General features: G+C 40.7%; 1 long non-coding RNA gene and 2 pseudogenes across 3 annotated transcripts; 2 read left to right on the forward strand and 1 right to left on the reverse strand.

The window, feature by feature from the left end:
* The first annotated feature begins 378 nt into the window (after positions 1 to 378).
* On the forward strand, positions 379 to 4,546 carry LOC123475889 (annotated as a pseudogene).
* Positions 4,547 to 9,648: 5,102 nt separating this feature from the next.
* LOC116935365 lies at positions 9,649 to 10,297 on the forward strand (annotated as a pseudogene).
* Positions 10,298 to 11,653: 1,356 nt separating this feature from the next.
* LOC123475817 lies at positions 11,654 to 13,040 on the reverse strand. 3 transcript variants are annotated; one of them, XR_006651268.1, is made up of 5 exons: positions 12,553 to 13,040; positions 12,340 to 12,496; positions 12,122 to 12,278; positions 11,910 to 12,060; positions 11,654 to 11,840 (listed from the first exon to the last, which is right to left on the reverse strand). It is a non-coding gene; the product is annotated as an uncharacterized LOC123475817 (long non-coding RNA). The 3 variants fall into 3 exon arrangements; XR_006651267.1 differs by having other exon boundaries at positions 12,557 to 13,039; XR_006651266.1 differs by having other exon boundaries at positions 12,644 to 13,038.
* Between the last annotated feature and the right edge of the window lie 3,630 nt (positions 13,041 to 16,670).

Genomic DNA, 16,670 nt, shown 5'->3' on the forward strand with positions numbered 1-16,670 from the left:
TCCTTTCTGGTCCCCTTCTTTTCATGTCTGCCTTTGTATTGGAAACCCCCGGAACCCTTTTTCTCATCGGATGCAAAAACCAGTCAGAACGGAATCGAGAACGCTCGAGTATAGAGTGAAACGTGTTGGTGTCGGCCAAAATACATATTATTGAATTGAAAGTTGCACGAGGTCACAGGCCGAAGTGCAATTGTAATTATGCGAATAATGTAATGCGAGATTACACTCGGAAGTCCAAACTCCATCTTTAACGGTGTAGAACTTGTTTATTTCAGCTCGTCCCAAAGCAGCGCTGGAAGCACCACTTATACAGAAGTGCCCAATACAAGAACCCTCTTCCCTTCAGAACTTTTTGAGCTCTCCTTCAGTTCGGACATTATGTCTAGTCCTCCATTCCCTAGTGAGTCCCGGCTACGTGATTTGGCTTTGCACGCGGATTCCGCGGCTCGTGCTCGGGAACGTCGTGCACGCGACGCACCGTCCATTGATTCCCGCGTCGGCAAGACTGAAGAAGGCGATATTCTGGATATTTACGGGAGCTATCAGAACGATGACGAATTCAACGAAGAATCTTCGTCGAGGCAATCGCGTCACTCTCGTCATCAAGGTCGTCGTCGACCAGCCGACGACCGCGGAGGTCGCGTAAGTAGATCACCCCCTGCTTCTCGTTCTCGATCCCGAAGTTGCTCGCCCATGCGTCGCACTGTCGATTCCACTGTAGAGAATTTCACGGTGTCTGCGTCGAAAACACGACTTGTAAGAAAATGGAGTGTACAGGGTATTCCAAAGACTGATTGCAAGTCGCTGCGTCAACGATACGAACCAATATTCGACGGTGATTTTCAATTGCAATGCCCCAAACTAGATAAGACAATGGTTCGTTATTGGAAATAGGCGGTCGGAAAAGATTGGCGTTCAAATTTAAACGATTTCCAGGAGAAATCTTGTGAATCTGTCCTGTACCAGGTGTTGGATTCATTTCGGCCAATACTACGCACTTGGAACCAATTGCCGGAAGGCGGCTCCTTCTTAAGCGACGTTGAAGCTACCCTACAGCTATTAGGCTCTGCCTTTGCTGGAATTTCTAAATTTCGCCGTTCAATCGCAATGCGACATGTAGCTCCGGAACTGCTCCCTTTACTGGAGGACGATCGAATGTTTTCATCTCACGAATACGAACGCCTTTTTGGAGACAAATTTTTGACAGCAATGGTCAAAGACGCTGACGACTTCGAAAAGGTCAAAAAATTTGCCGGGCGCAGTGGCGGCCCTATTCCAAAACGGTCTGAGAACCGTACCTCAAGTGGTCAAAGCAGTTACGGGTATCGCAGTGGAGACAACCGCTATCAACCCTTTTCAAGCGGTTTACGCAGCAGCGGGCGCAGTTACCCCACCTTTACGTCGAAACAACAACAAACGTCCAGGTATGTTTCTCACTTCTCTGTTGTCAGTTCCACTGCAACTCCGATTGCGGGTCGCTTGTCCTTCTTCGGTGACGCATGGTCCAGACTCTCGGCAGATTCATGGATTTTATCGACTGTCATGGACGGTTATCACATAGAAATGGTGGATCTGCCACTACAGGAGAAAATACCAACAGGTTGCATCATGTCCCAGGACATGGAAGCAGTTTGCGACCAAGAAATCAAGCTCCTGCTTCAGAAAAGCGCTATCGCACGGATTGCATCAGATAAAACAGATGGTTTCATTTCGAATTTATTTGTCATCCCTAAAAAGTCCGGCGGATGGCGCCCAATTATTAACTTAAATCATTTAAATTTATTTGTGCAATATCGCCATTTTAAGATGGAGGGTCTCGATTGCGTCAAATACCTCCTACAGCGTGGCGATTGGATGATCAAACTTGATCTACAGGATGCGAATTTTTTGGTGCCGCTTTCACAACCAGATTGGAAATATGTGCGTTTTCATTGAAAAAACTCCCTTTATGAATATCGCTGTCTGCGATATTTATCTGTCTGCCGTTCGGTCTATCATCAGCACAACGGGTTTTTACTAAGCTTTTGCGTACAGTGGTCGCCTTTTTACGAGAACAGGGCATTCGCCTTGTCATCTATCTCGACGACATCTTAATTTTAAACGCATCCTATTCTGCATTATTAGACGATTATCGCACAGTAGTTTCTCTTTTAACATCCCTCGGTTTCATTATTAACTACAAAAAATCAGTAACTATTCCGCAGCAAAGTTCAGACTACTTAGGAGTGGTGATTGATTCTAACCATCTCTCTTTTTCTTTGCCTTCGGCAAAAGTTGGTTTCATCATCGACCTTTGCAACGCAACCCTAACGTCAAATACAGTCACTTTGGGCAACCTCGCTAAAATTATGAGAAATTTTTCTTGGCAATTTCGTCGGTACCCTTTGCTCAAGGTCACTTTCGGAAACTTCAGAAATTTTATCTTTCCAATTCCCACGGTAATTTAGACAAACTGATCCTCCTTCCTCCAGATGCAAAATCCGATCTCGTATGGTGGGGAACTCATTTAAAAGAAGCCAATGGGAAATCATTCTTTCCGGATCAACCGGATTTGGTTATTCTCTCGGACGCGTCGCTCCACGGTTGGGGGGCCGTGTGTGATCAAACACAAACTCGAGGACCTTGGCCAATTGCGGATCAGTCGTGGCATATTAATGAATTAGAGCTATTGGGAGCTCTATTCGCACTTCAGGTGTTTACGGCAGGTTCACATGACATTTCAGTTAACATATTTCTCGACAACACGACTGCCGTCGTTTTATGTAAATAAATGCGGGGGGAACTCATTCCCAGTCTCTTTCCGAAATCGCGGATCGCATTGTGCGGTGGTGTGAGGACCAAAAGATTTCAATTCTCGCATCCCATTTACCTGGTAATTCAAATTTCATTGCAGACCAACAATCAAGAACGACTCTAGATTCGTCAGACTGGATGCTCCTCGGGGAAGCATTTCTTCGATTGGCAAATATTTGGCCAATAGATTTCGATCTCTTCGCTTCCGCATGGAATGCGCAACACGCCAGATTTGCTTCGTGGCTGCCTCAACCAAACGCATCGACTCTGAACGCATTCAGCCTCAACTGGAAGTTTCTTCAGGAATACGCTTTCCCGCCATTCTCACTCATTCCTCGGTGCCTATCCAAGATCAAGCGGGACAAAGCAGATCTGATCCTCATTTGCCCAATGTGGCCGTCACAGGCCAGGTTTCCCATCCTCCTGCAGATGGCAATAGATATCCCACGCATTTTCCAGCCGAACCCCTATCTCATCCACTCGCACAAGCTGGAGCCGCATCCCCTCCTCCAGTCAGACAGATTTATGCTGACCGCATTGCGGTTATCCGGGGAGGATTCCAAAAATCAGGGAATTCCATCGAATGTTATCGACCTTCTCATGGCCAGCAACCGTCAAACCACGACTGCTGCCTACCAGTCCGCTTGGACAAATTGGCTTGATTGGTGTGACAAACGGAATACCGATCCCATGTCACCTTCTATAAATTCAATTCTACAATATTTTTCCCATATATTCCAAACAGGTATGGCAACTTCCACAATTAACGTTCACCGCTCAACTCTGTCGATGACACCCATTGAGGGAAAAAAACGTTGGTGAACATCCGTTTGTGTTACGATTGCTTAAAGGCTGCTATAATTTAAAGCCTCCCGCACCTCGCTATAATTAGTTGTGGGATCCAGATATCGTTCTCAACCATTTAGCCACTCTCGGACCTAATTCAGATCTTGCCCTTTCTATTCTCTCTAAAAAATTAGCCATGCTTTTATCTTTATTTATCATTTCTCGGGTTTCTGAGATATGCTCAATATCTTTCAGTTCGATTCATTTTTCCACTACAGCTTTATCTTTTTCCTTTCGTCGGGTCCGAAAAACACAACGGTCCGGCTCGTTACAATCGTTTTTGGTTCGGCGTTTTAAGGGCTACTGCTGTCCCGTCGCATGTTTGGAGGCATACATTGCGGCAACAACCAAGTGGCGTAAGCCGGAGGATGATTCTCTTTTTCTGGCAGTGCGGCGGCCACATCATCCTGTGTCTTCATCCACAGTCGGCCACTGGATCAAATCATGTCTGAATGACGCTGGCATTGACATTGCATGCTTTTCCGCCCACTCTACTCGTGGGGTGGCTTCATCCAAGGCAGTGTTGATGGGTGTTCCAGTTGATCTCGTTTTACGGACGGCAAACTGGTCTGCGGAGTCCACCTTCCGCAGATTTTACAACCGCGAATTGCCTACAGTTTCTGTCAAAGAGGCAGTGTTGACGACGCAAACCAATTCTCGGTCGTCGCTTTAAAGTCACCGTTAAAGATGGAGTATGGACTTCCCAGTGTTATTTACAATTACGCGAGGTCGCGAAGCGACCGAAGTGTAATTACGATTACACGAGTAAGGAAATACGACATCTTTAACGGTCAAAATTTCCCGCCCGACCAACCCGTTTTTGACCATCTTCTAATTCTCTGTTTCGTTCGTTTCCAGCAACCGTGGTAAACAAGGCTTCAAGCGCGGATTACCTTACAGCCGCTGAATTTCTTCTTGTCCGTCATTCATGTCCCATTTCGAGAGGAGACTAAACCAAGACAATAATATAATTACATCCACTAAAAATTACTCCTGTATCTGTCATGTTTATGTTCATGTTTTCCACTGTTATTTCCCTTCCCTGGAATTTCGTTCGCTCTGTTTTTCGTCAAGCTTAAATATGTTCTGAAGGGAAGAGGGTTCTTGTATTGGACACTTCTGTATAAGTTTCACTTCCAGCGCTGCTTTGGGAGGAGCTGAAATAAACAAGCTCTACACCGTTAAAGATGTCGTATTTCCTTACTCGTGTAATCGTAATTACACTTCGGTCGCTTCGCGACCTCGCGTAATTTTAAATTTTAACGGTGTAGAACTCTTCTATTTAGCTCTTCCTAAGAATATGAAACAAAGAAAAACGACGGCCGCGCGCTCGCCCTAGCGCCAGGACTCCCCAAACCTCGGCACTCTTTTACATAACACGCAAAGAAGTTTTGAAAAAATTAATAAACTAAATCGAGAAGGAAGCGGCTTGAGAAGAGGTAAATAGAAGAGTTCTACATCGTTAAAGTGGAGCATGATATTAGGAATATAACTAAGACTGCTTGTTTTGTCTTTATTTCTCAACATACCGAATCAGAATAGAGCTTTATTAATGATTGGCAGTCCCTATAACTTAAGTGCTCCGCCCGCTTCTGCTCTCGCTTCAAACTACTTTAAATGCATGCAGGTGAACTTACGCCATGCCAGGGCTGCAGCTGTGTCTCTAGCAGAGATTGTTTTAGAAAATAAGCTGGTCATCATTTTCATCCAGGAACCTTACACTCGCAACTTTGATTCCTCTACTGTGGTTGACATCCCGCCCGGTTATGTGGCATTTCACTTTTTTGATCAAGAATATTCGTACGACACCGCTATTTTGGTCCGTCTCTCACTTCTAGTCTCTTGCCCTGCCGTTTTCCGTGTTTCACTTAACCACATTGTGGCCGTAGACCTTCATTCTCATGGAAAGACATTCCATTTCACTTCAATGTGCGTCCGATCTTCATATTTTTTCATTGATTTTTTTCATGATTCATCTTCCGTTTTTCTTTCGGTTTTTCACTGTTTACTTACTCCCTGAACCGTGATCTGGGTTGACTCGAACACAAAAAGCAGTCTGTGAATCATCGTCTGTACTGACAGGAAAGGTATGGAACTTGAGGAGATCCTTTTAGTGAACAAATTAAATGTCCTAAATCCCAACCGCATAAAACTTGTTATCATTTTTGGCTTTTTGACTTGACCTTAAGGGGCGGAGCTGAACCCTTTCCCATTTGCCATTATACCTAGGGGCATATTGGGTATAGTGGAAAATGAGAAAGAGTTTAGCTCCACCCCTCAAAAACGCAAGTATTGAACAAAACTACATGAATTTTAATGAATTAATTAAGGCATAAAACAAAAAAACACACTTACAGTTTTTATATATATTGTAAATAGTTCTTTCCTTTATATAACTCTGCAAAGAAAAACTTAAAAATGTAACAGCCTAAGAAGTTGCAGATTTTTAAGTAAGGGGGGGGGCTAATGAAATTTAAACTAAATATTTTTCCAACTAAAAATTTTAATTTGAAAAAAATATTATACCACCCGATAGAGGGCAAAACTACACAAGATATGCATATTTTAAATTTCCCATCACTACAAAAAATGGTCCAAAAAAAGAAAATTACTAGTAGCTCGGATAAAATGGTTAGAACAAAATGAAAAAATTCGATTTTTTTTTTGCCGTATCTATTAAACTAATGGACTAAATTAAACGAAATTTTAGCAAACAGTGTTTCATCGTCATGAGAGTTTACTGTTAAAATGTCGTTTAATTTTGGGAGATGGTAACGCCAACGATTCCTTGAGTTTGGCTGGATTGACCCATGTAAGAAAAGCCACATTTGACAACCACCAATTATTTTCAAGGATGTCATTCTTTGACTATCCAGCAGGCTTATAGTATTTGGGATAATACTCTGAGCAATGTAGGACATGAATTTTTGTGTGATGTATTTGTAATCTAATCAGATTGCAATACTTGTAGGCTTTTTAACGAAAATTGTGGAAAAGACATCAGGCAAAATTGTGCAGAAATGTCAATCTTGTCGCGAAAAGTCTTTTCAAACGTTCATTATTAAGTGTGTTCGGAGGAAACCAGAATTTTGAATGCCACTATTGACGTCATCTCTAGTCAATATAATTGTCCCAATTTATCGCTTATCTAGAAGGGGATACGACAAGCGAAATTCAATGAATAAACTAATTGAATTTATCAGAAATTGACGGTAATATTTGTAAAACTAAGTGTCATTTGGAATATCGTAACATAATATCTGATCTTGACTTTTTCTAATACCATAGAGAGTCTCCACTGATGAACTCTCATGCGCAGTTTATTATTGGTGATTTCGGTGGCGCTGGCAGCCAAAGTTTATACGTCTCTAAAAGTGTTGAAGATTACGAAGATTTTGAAGGGGATTCTGTTTTAGGAAGGAGGTAGATTTTTTAAAATTACTTTTAGTTACATTACGAATTTGGTCTTTATTAATGTGTTTTAAATTATTTTAGAGTTTTTAGGTACCCAAATTGACGCCAGTCGGTACAGTATCTACTGCATTATGTAGGGTACGAAGTGCCAGAATGGACTGACTCGGCCAATTGTGGGAACCGTAGAAATTTAATTTACAGTTATTTAAGGTAAATTTATTTCATTTGTTGTTTATCATTTTAAAAAAAACTACAATCATTTTATTGTTCATAGGGAACGTCGTCGAAAAGAGGATAACGTTGAGGTTGGGCCGGCTGGTGAGGCAAACCCTGCTGGTTATGTGGAGCCTGCCATGGAGGTCGAACCGGCCAGTGACGCTGAGTTGGACGGACAAGCTTTGCTCTATTGCGAAGCTTTGCTGGCCGACGTACATTCGTAGAAAGTGGAATTGCCGTAGGCTACTATAGACATTTCCTAACCTTCTCCAGTGAACATGCTAAAATCAACAATATAGATGGACCTATCAAAAGTTCTCCCCACATTCTCCACGTTTTTTTCGAATTTTAACAGCAGCATTAAACATTTCCCAAACAAACACCTAAAAAGGGTGTACAACGACAACGACTGTAGCGTGATTGATAGGATAAAGGCAAATAAATGGCGCTATATTGAGTGTCATATATTATTAAATTATTAATTATTATTGAAATATATTAAATATATTTACTAATAGGCTATGGCTTCGCTATAATCACTAGCAGTGTGTCCACGGACCGAGGTTGTTAAATCCCATAAGTTTTTCCAATATCAGAAAAAATCCCGAAACATAAAATATCTCGGAATTTTTAAAAAACGGCAATTGTAAAAAAAATCCTGAATAAATCCCCATTTTTTTTTCATTAAATTTTTATTATTCTCAGTTTTGAATTGTTGGGATGGTAGAAAACTACATTTTGCATTTTTTTTTCTAGAGCAAAAAGTCGTCCCAGTGAACACCAAAATGAGAGCTTTTGTGACCATAAAAATACGTGTATTAGAGCAGTTTTTGCCGGTCGTCAACACCTGCTAAAATCGTCTTTAAGTCGTCATTGTAGGATTTTAGGACAGAATAAAAAAATCCTAGTAGTGCCGTTAGGATGAATAACTGTCCTTTAAAAGACGTCAGTGTGCTGTTTGGGTAGTATACAGTGTGACAGTGCGAAGTCCTAAACTTTCCTCAGTTATCTCGCTCATCTCCAATGGAATATCGTTCACCAAACTCACGACATACCAAAAAGGAATACCTTATTGTGTAACTAGTGCCGCGCAAACAACCCTAGGAACAATGGACAAACTCGACTCGCCCCCCCCCCCCACGAAAAGACTACGAAACCCTGAAATCAACTTAACTCCGGTTATACTAAAACTAAATGACCATGGTCCCAACTTTAAACAAATGGTGATCACAGAATGGGAAGCAATGCAGATGGCCATTCTTAGCACTTACGGAGAACCACGGGATAGTGTAGTCCTAACTGGAGGAGACCTCTCGATCTCCCCAACCAACCCCGCACAACAAACGGCCCTACAAGGTATGAAAGACTTGGGGGGCAGAACGATCAAGAGCTCTTTCCCTAATAGCTCGACGGTTATAAAGAATGTCGTTATCTTCGGCGTCCCAATCAGCGACAAGGAGGAGGATATTTTAAAAGCCATAGCTGGTCAAGAAGTTACGCAGGTTAGACGCCTCCATATAAGAGGAAGCATAGGCACAGTGTCCGAAACATAAATTCTTACCTTCGCGACCTCCATCCCGGAAAGGGTAAAAATTGCCTCCATGAGCTTCACAGTGCAGGTATCTATCCCAACCGCGTACAGGTGTCGAATAATCCTCCGTCTAGGCCACACCGCTACACGATGCAGCAACAAAGAGCACAGCTGTACTAAATGCGGGAAAATCCATCCACCCGAGATAGAATGCGTTACTCATTGCATAAACTGTGGATGCAAGTCCCATGAATCAACCAGCTTCACCTGCCTGCGTATCTGGAGATGAAAAAAATTATTAAAATGGCGTTCCCTGAAGGCATAACGATTAAATAAGCCCGCGATAGGCAGTCCTCTCTTTACAGCTCGGCCGCAAAAAGGGCCTCAAGCGGTTCCGCACCCCAGATCCAGACACAGTTCTAATCCCAAGAGATGGTAGAACTTAAGACCCAGGTTATTCTACTGCAAAAATAAGTGAAAGAGTTAAAAGAAGCATCCATTCCCAAGGCCCACAAAACAAATCAAAACTATAACGGCTGATCTAGCTGTTACCAACATAAAAGTCAACAACTTTGATAAAATACTCGAAAAGCTACAGATCGATACAGCCAAACCAACAGAAACCAGATTCGATAGGGTAGAAGAAATGCTCTATAAGTTGGTAGGAACCGCAGGGACTACAACTAGCTATTTCCCCCCTCACCAACGCCTCAATTTAAACTCAACAGCTCATCCCCTAAATACGACTACGACAAACTAACAATGGACAATCGAGCAGCCACTCAGTCCACCTTTCACGACCGGGACAACATGGAATGACGACTCAATGGACCTCATGAACCCTGCCAATGACCCTTAGACGAAGTAAAACAACCAACCCACATAAGATTACGTGCATTCAGTGGAATGCCAGAGGCCTAGCAAAAGCCAAACTAGAAGAATTCCGACACTATTTATCCTTAGTAAAACCTGATATTGCACTCCTAAGTGAAACGCACTGCAAGCCATAATTGAATATTAAGTTCCGGGTGAACCACATCCTCAAGAAGGACTGCCCCAACAGACGGGGGGAGGAGTGAAGATCCTGATACACAAGCATCTAAGTTTTTCTCCAATACATCTTATACCCTCAGACACAATGGAAGCCATTGGTGTCAGCATCATGTCCCCCACCAACTCTCTAACTGACTTTATCTCTGCATACGTCCCAAAAAGGGACTGCGAAGTGGCAGATATCGAAGAACACACAGACCCAACCCGAAGGTGATAGCGGGTGATTTCAACGGCCACCACCCTATGTGGGAAAGTGGGTCACACACAAACAAAACAGGCAGATCCTTGTACGAGGCCCTACTTAACAATCAAACCTTGTTCCTCATAGCACCGTCTAATCTGGGGACTAGAATTGACCCATCAACCGGAAAGATGTCTACCATTGATCTCACAATCACATCCCCGGATATAGCCATAGCCGCCTCTATAAAAGATGGGCCTTAAATGGGAAGTTACCACGTACCCCTTACTATCATTTAAAACAGCACGCCGGCACGCAAAACAGGCCAACCAGAACGCTGGATCATTAACGATAAGAAGTGGGCAGAGTGGAATGAATCCATACATGAAACACTGAAAGTGGAACATTTCGAAGCGGTTATGGACGCGGCAGAGGCAATGATACGGTTCACCATGGTGATGAATAAATCAAACAACCTACACTTCAAGAAAACTAAACCGATAACCGAGAAACACGGGGAACAAAGCCGCCCGTGGTGGGACAAAGAATGCAACCGACCAGTTAAAAAACACCCGAAAAGCGCATTAAGAAGAAATATATCATTTCAGCAAAAAAGAAAACCTGAGAGACATTCCTCTCCAACCTCGGTCCCCAAGACCAACCGAGATTTTGGTCGTTTGTTAAATGTATGGCAGGCAAAGGCACTAATATTTCCACAGACGGCACAGCGATCAACACGAATGGCGGGATTATAAGCTCCCCGAAAGAAAAAACCGATGTATTTCTACCCAATTTTGCAGCGCCTCTCCTAAAACCAGGAAAACTGGCAGAATACCCTACATCGTATCGGCAATTCCATTGCTTGCCTCTGCAAAGCAATGGAATGACTAGTCGCAAATCGTATCAACTGGTTTCTCGAGACAAAAGGTCGGATGCACAAAGAGCAAGCAGGTTTCAGAAGTTTTTTAGTACCAGAGCCATTAAGGGGTAGGTCAGTCAGCTCCATAAGACGGTGTCCATATGCCCAAGGCACAGAGATTGCTACGACTACGCTGCTGCCTCTTGTTGGTGTGTTGTGAACTACTACCTACAAACTTGAAATAGCTGCTGCTGACGGGAAACTCAATAAGGCATTGTAAATTGCACTAAATGTTTTGCGATTTATGTTTCAAAGTTTGCTGCTCACGCATAGAAGCAATCACAGTAATATAGTTATTGTATTTTACGAATTGAAATATGTGTTATAATGAATAGACAAGTAATAACAATTGGAACACTTTGTGTTTTAACGGTTTTATTACGCGGTCTTTGCCATTTTATTACCTGTATGTACAGCGACTTTAGTTTTAGCTAAATCGACCCAGGTAGCACACAGACTCTGTTTCAGGTCTGTTACAGATCTGTTTTTGAGAGTCTGTAAATTGTTTGTAGTGTCCCACTTTTACAGACTGTCACACAGGTCTGTGACAGACCTGACTTACAAAATCTGTATAACAGGTTTGTTACAGACCTGACTTACAAAATCTGTATAACAGGTTTGTTACATAACGCGTACCACAGTCTTTGTACTACCAACTGTTTACAGATCCGTCGTTTCAATAATACAAGTATACAACTCACGCGATTTAAAATTTGTATTCAACACGCATTTCATTTTATACACCACTTACACATGATTGTCCAAGCAAAATTATGTAAAGCTTTATGAAATTTAGCAATAGTTTTCAATACGGAGCGCCCATCCGATATAAGTTGGTGATGCACGGCCAATTAATTCCGTCTATTGAGTAGGGGCGAGGGATTAACCTGAAACGAGAATGGAAGTGACTTTAGATTTTTTAAATATCATGGAAGTGTAACGACAGAAAGCAATACCTCTAAATAAGAGTGGGTCCATTCCAAGGATATGAGGATTGAATGTGTAGCAACCAAGGGGTCAACAAAAACCCTTTTTTGACCATGGTGTTGGCCTTTTATTTTTCTCGAAAGGACAATCTGATAGCTTTCAGTCAGCCTAATTGCAAATCTAAAGCAAAATCAAAATTAGAAATAAACCAAGAATAATGAAAACTATTGCAATAACCTACAGATCGCTTTCCATCAACACACATGATAGCTTGGATGATACACGAGTAGTGGCAACTTTGAGCATGGTTAACAAAAACCCTTTTTTAACCATGGTGTTGGCCTTTTATTTTTCTCGAAAGGACAAACTGATAGCTCTCAGTCAGTCTAAATGCAAATCTAAAGCAAAATCAAAATTAGAAATAAACCAAGAATAATGAAAACTATTGCAATAACCTACAGATCGCTTTCCATCAACACACATGATAGCTTGGATGATACACGAGTAGTGGCAACTTTGAGCATGGTTAACAAAAACCCTTTTTTAACCATGGTGTTGGCCTTTTATTTTTCTCGAAAGGAAAAACTGATAGCTCTCAGTCAGTCTAAATGCAAATCTAAAGCAAAATCAAAATGAGAAATAAACCAAGAATAATGAAAACTATTATATAACCTACAGATCGCTTTCCATCAACACACATGTAGCACATGTTTTCATCATGATGTAACAATTACACAAAATACTTTAACATGCCAAAACTTACAAGTGTGCTGAGAAGACATGAAAATTCCAATGAAAAGACATGACGACGAACTATCACTTGTCAACAACACGGCCGGCTGGCGGCTGCTGGTAGGCGCAAGAAAGAGTCCCCCTAGTGGGGGCTAATAGATTTTTCCCTTTCCATAAACAAACACACACACAGTTTCGCCACCCAATCCGCCGGAATCGCTTTCCATCAACACACACGCAAAATATTCACCATAATTCCCAAAATATTTCAGCTGGAACGCCTTCCATAAACACACACACACACACAAATTTCTTTTTCGACTCACACAAAATGTCACCAAAAGCTAATAAAAAAACGACCGGCAGCAGTTCCTTCTCGCAACTTCGCCAAAACGCGACTAATGGTAGCGTAGCTGCCTCAGCGTGGGTGCGGTGGCGCTGGTATAGACTAAACTCATCTTCAAAAACGTTGCCACATAAACACGATTTCTATGTGTGTATAAAATTTTATTTCGTTTTATAAACGGCATGAAAAGCGTTTATAAAACAGCTTGAGCAACAAGAAATAAACAAAAAAATTCTTTATTGGAGATGCAGAAATATTGTATTTGAAAAAGTATTAAGTTAAATTAATAACACGAAATTTTAAATTTTCAATTCCGTTTAGCACTTAAATTTTTTTTCCTCGTATCCTTACTTCCATTCAGCCAATTGGAAATATGTTTTTAAAAAATTCCTCATCCAACTCGGATTTCGGAAAGTTTTCCCTAACAGATATTTTTAATAATTCATTGCAAATAAAGGTAGAGCTAAACGCGAGTCTTAAAACGTAGTGGTGACTTAAAACCCCAACGAAAACTCATTCCTATTGACTTTGTAGAAAAATCTACTAAATGTATTACTCTTCCTTTCCACGATGGGATGATTGAACGGTGGTTAGTCATCCCCATACTCCATACCACGTAAATTGAATTTATTTTAATTCATTTGACATCCCTCAACCCCATGTGTACGTAGTGAATTCATTTTTATTTATTTGACATTGGCATGTTTTGCCCGACGAGTCTGACCAACACAAAGGTTTTTATTTATTGACGTGATTTTGAATGATGAATGTAGTTATGCTATGAAATATAGCATAACATAGTCTGACAAAATCTATGTTTTCAAGTGTGATCTCTTTAACTTGAATACATTTATTTAACTTTGATCACGTTGTCATTTTTTAACAGTTAGTCATCAACAAAGAAGTTGAGGAACATTTTAAAAATGTGTGCATATACTCATTTTGAAGCTCTGGGTCATCTCTATTTTCTTCCCTTGTCCTCTCAACAGTCATCACGGTCTTATCACGATCTTTAACAGTTACCACCGATCTTCTACTTCCATATCCGGAAACCGGAAGCTTTTCAACAAATTATAAATATTCCTTCGACCTTTAACAATGTTTCCATTTTGCCTTGACCAAGATTTGAACCTTCAACCTTTCGAGTGCTGAGCTTAACTCTTAACCATTAGCCTAACACTGACTTATATAAGATGTCATCTGGCTGCATGGTATTACACTGTAATATATGAGAAAACATTTAAGTCTGTTTGCTATTGGGAATCCAGAAATGTACCATACCGGGGATACAGACACAGATCAGATTATTACTGACATAGGTGTTACAAGGGAAATACAAACCCGTAACATACCTGGGCCACAAACCCATAACAGATATTCACTGAAGTATGTTTTACATAGAAAACACAGGCCTGTAACATACCTGAGATACAGACACAAAACAGATGATTTATGTCATATGTTTTACAAGGAAAAAACAGACCTGTACCATATCGGGGGTACCTACTGAGAACAGATGATTTCTGTCATATGTTTTACAAGGGAAATACAGACCCGTACCAGACATGTAGTACAGACACATAACAGAAATATATTTCACTCGGTAATACAGAGTAAAAACATGCATGTAACATACGTGTTAGACAGAAGAAAAACAGAATGTATTTTTACAGAGTAAAAACAGACAAGTGACAAACATGGGAAACAGAGCAAAATCAGAAACAATTTTCTCAAGTAAAAAACAGATCTGTAACAGGTCTGTAGTACAGTGAAAAACCAGAATTATGTATTACAGAAAGATTACAGATCTGTTCCAGATCAGTGAAACAAACTTTTACCAAATCCTGTAAAACAGAGCAATTCCAGACAAATTTCCTGTAAAACAGAGATGTAACAAGCCTGATACGGATCTGTTTCACAAGTATGTGAAACAGATCGGTTACAGGAGTCTGTAACAGCTCTGTGTGCTACCTGGGGAGATCTCTGAATCGTTTTAACTCGAAATTAAATGAATTTGGACGTATTTCATTATTAGAAATGGTAGAACTAGAACTAGGATGTTCATCACATGAAAGTGGGATTAAATTAAGAGAACCAATTTGGTCAATAACTTGTTCAAAAGCATCTCTGATATAGATGTGATAATAATGGAGTCATTGTCATTTTGCAGATGGATCTTTGTTTGCATACCTCATTCTTCTGGTAACTGCGATCTAATTTCTTCTTGGTACTCTCCTGTTTATTTCTCAGCTTTTTGTATTTTAATTTGAGTAGCTCAATACGTCTCTCTGATTCCTCAAATTTTTTCAATAACGGGTAACAATTCCCACAACACACCCGATTGGTATTGCGCATTCTAATGCTGTTAGCAGAAACTGGGATATTGCAACTGCAACACAATGTTCTGGATAATACAAATTTGTTTTTCTTCTTTGCAGTTTTTTTCTTCGCAGGTAGTTGTGTTTTTTCACAAAAGGAAGAAGATGGTGAACTAGCATTATCTTTACTGCTAACGATAGCTGCCTGACGACGAGAGAAAGAACCGACGTGTTCCAAAGTATTTCTTAAACCCGGCATGTAACCGAAAACAATGTCCCAACTTTTCCGTATTTCCTCTTTCTGTTCTGGACTCACTGCAAATGGACTAAAATAAAGAGGACAGCTGGGGTTCGAAACCGTCTAAATTACGAAAAATTATAAGTTATGTGACATCGTAATTCGTATAGTGGAATTCATTACTGTTGTACTGACACTGGGGCTCTCAGAAACCGTGATACGGCTTTCATTTTGGTACGTTTCCTGGCATTCTGTCGTTACCATCCACGGTGGAGAAAAATAACTAACAGCATCGGTTTAGCATAACCATGTTGAATTAGATATTGAATGAGTTGGTTCAACAAATACTAACTTGTTTTTGGGGACAGTTGGCTGTTTGTCGCAACATTATCATTGTCCTTTGAAGGTGAATACATCTGTGAAATAGAATAATCCGATAAATGACATTAGAGATTTAAATTATTTAAATTACCATAGCAGTATCGTTTGTTTCTTCAATGACCATGCAGCTACCATCACTTTGGTCTGTACCTAGGCATTCGCTAACATCATTTATGGCTGCATGTAGGCATTTGGTTTCTGGTTCATTTAACAACAAAGGATTTGTACTACATCCATAATCTGTGAATTAGAAGTAAGTATGTTGCATTCTAGTAGAACAAGTTGATTATTGGAGTACTCACTTGACAGCGTGCTGGAGTGACTAATTGGAACAACAGTAACAATATCAACACTATCATCCATAACCATGCAGCTACCATCTCTTCGGTCTTCACGTAAACATTCTGTTTCTGGTTCACTCAACATCAGATATGTACCATATCCAAGATCTGTGAATATGAAGTAAAAATGTTGCATTACAGGGATAGAACATGTTTATCAATGGAATACTCACTTGAATTTATGCTGCAGTGGTTGATTGGAACAACATTTTCGTTATCCTTTGAAGTATGTGGAACCTTCTGCTAAAATTATTATGTCACGCAACACTGAAATAAACATAAAGGAAGTTTTAATACCGTAGTAATCTTCAAATATTTCTTCTTTTCAAGCACTCTCGGGTTTTGTCCATTCAAAGTTCGAAGAGGTTTCCGTAAGGAATACTTTTAGCCTGGAACTGTAATAAAGGAGATAATTACTGAAATGAATACATGTA

This window comes from Daphnia magna, linkage group LG9 (assembly GCF_020631705.1).
Source record: "Daphnia magna isolate NIES linkage group LG9, ASM2063170v1.1, whole genome shotgun sequence".
NCBI classification, from domain to species: Eukaryota; Metazoa; Arthropoda; class Branchiopoda; order Diplostraca; family Daphniidae; genus Daphnia; species Daphnia magna.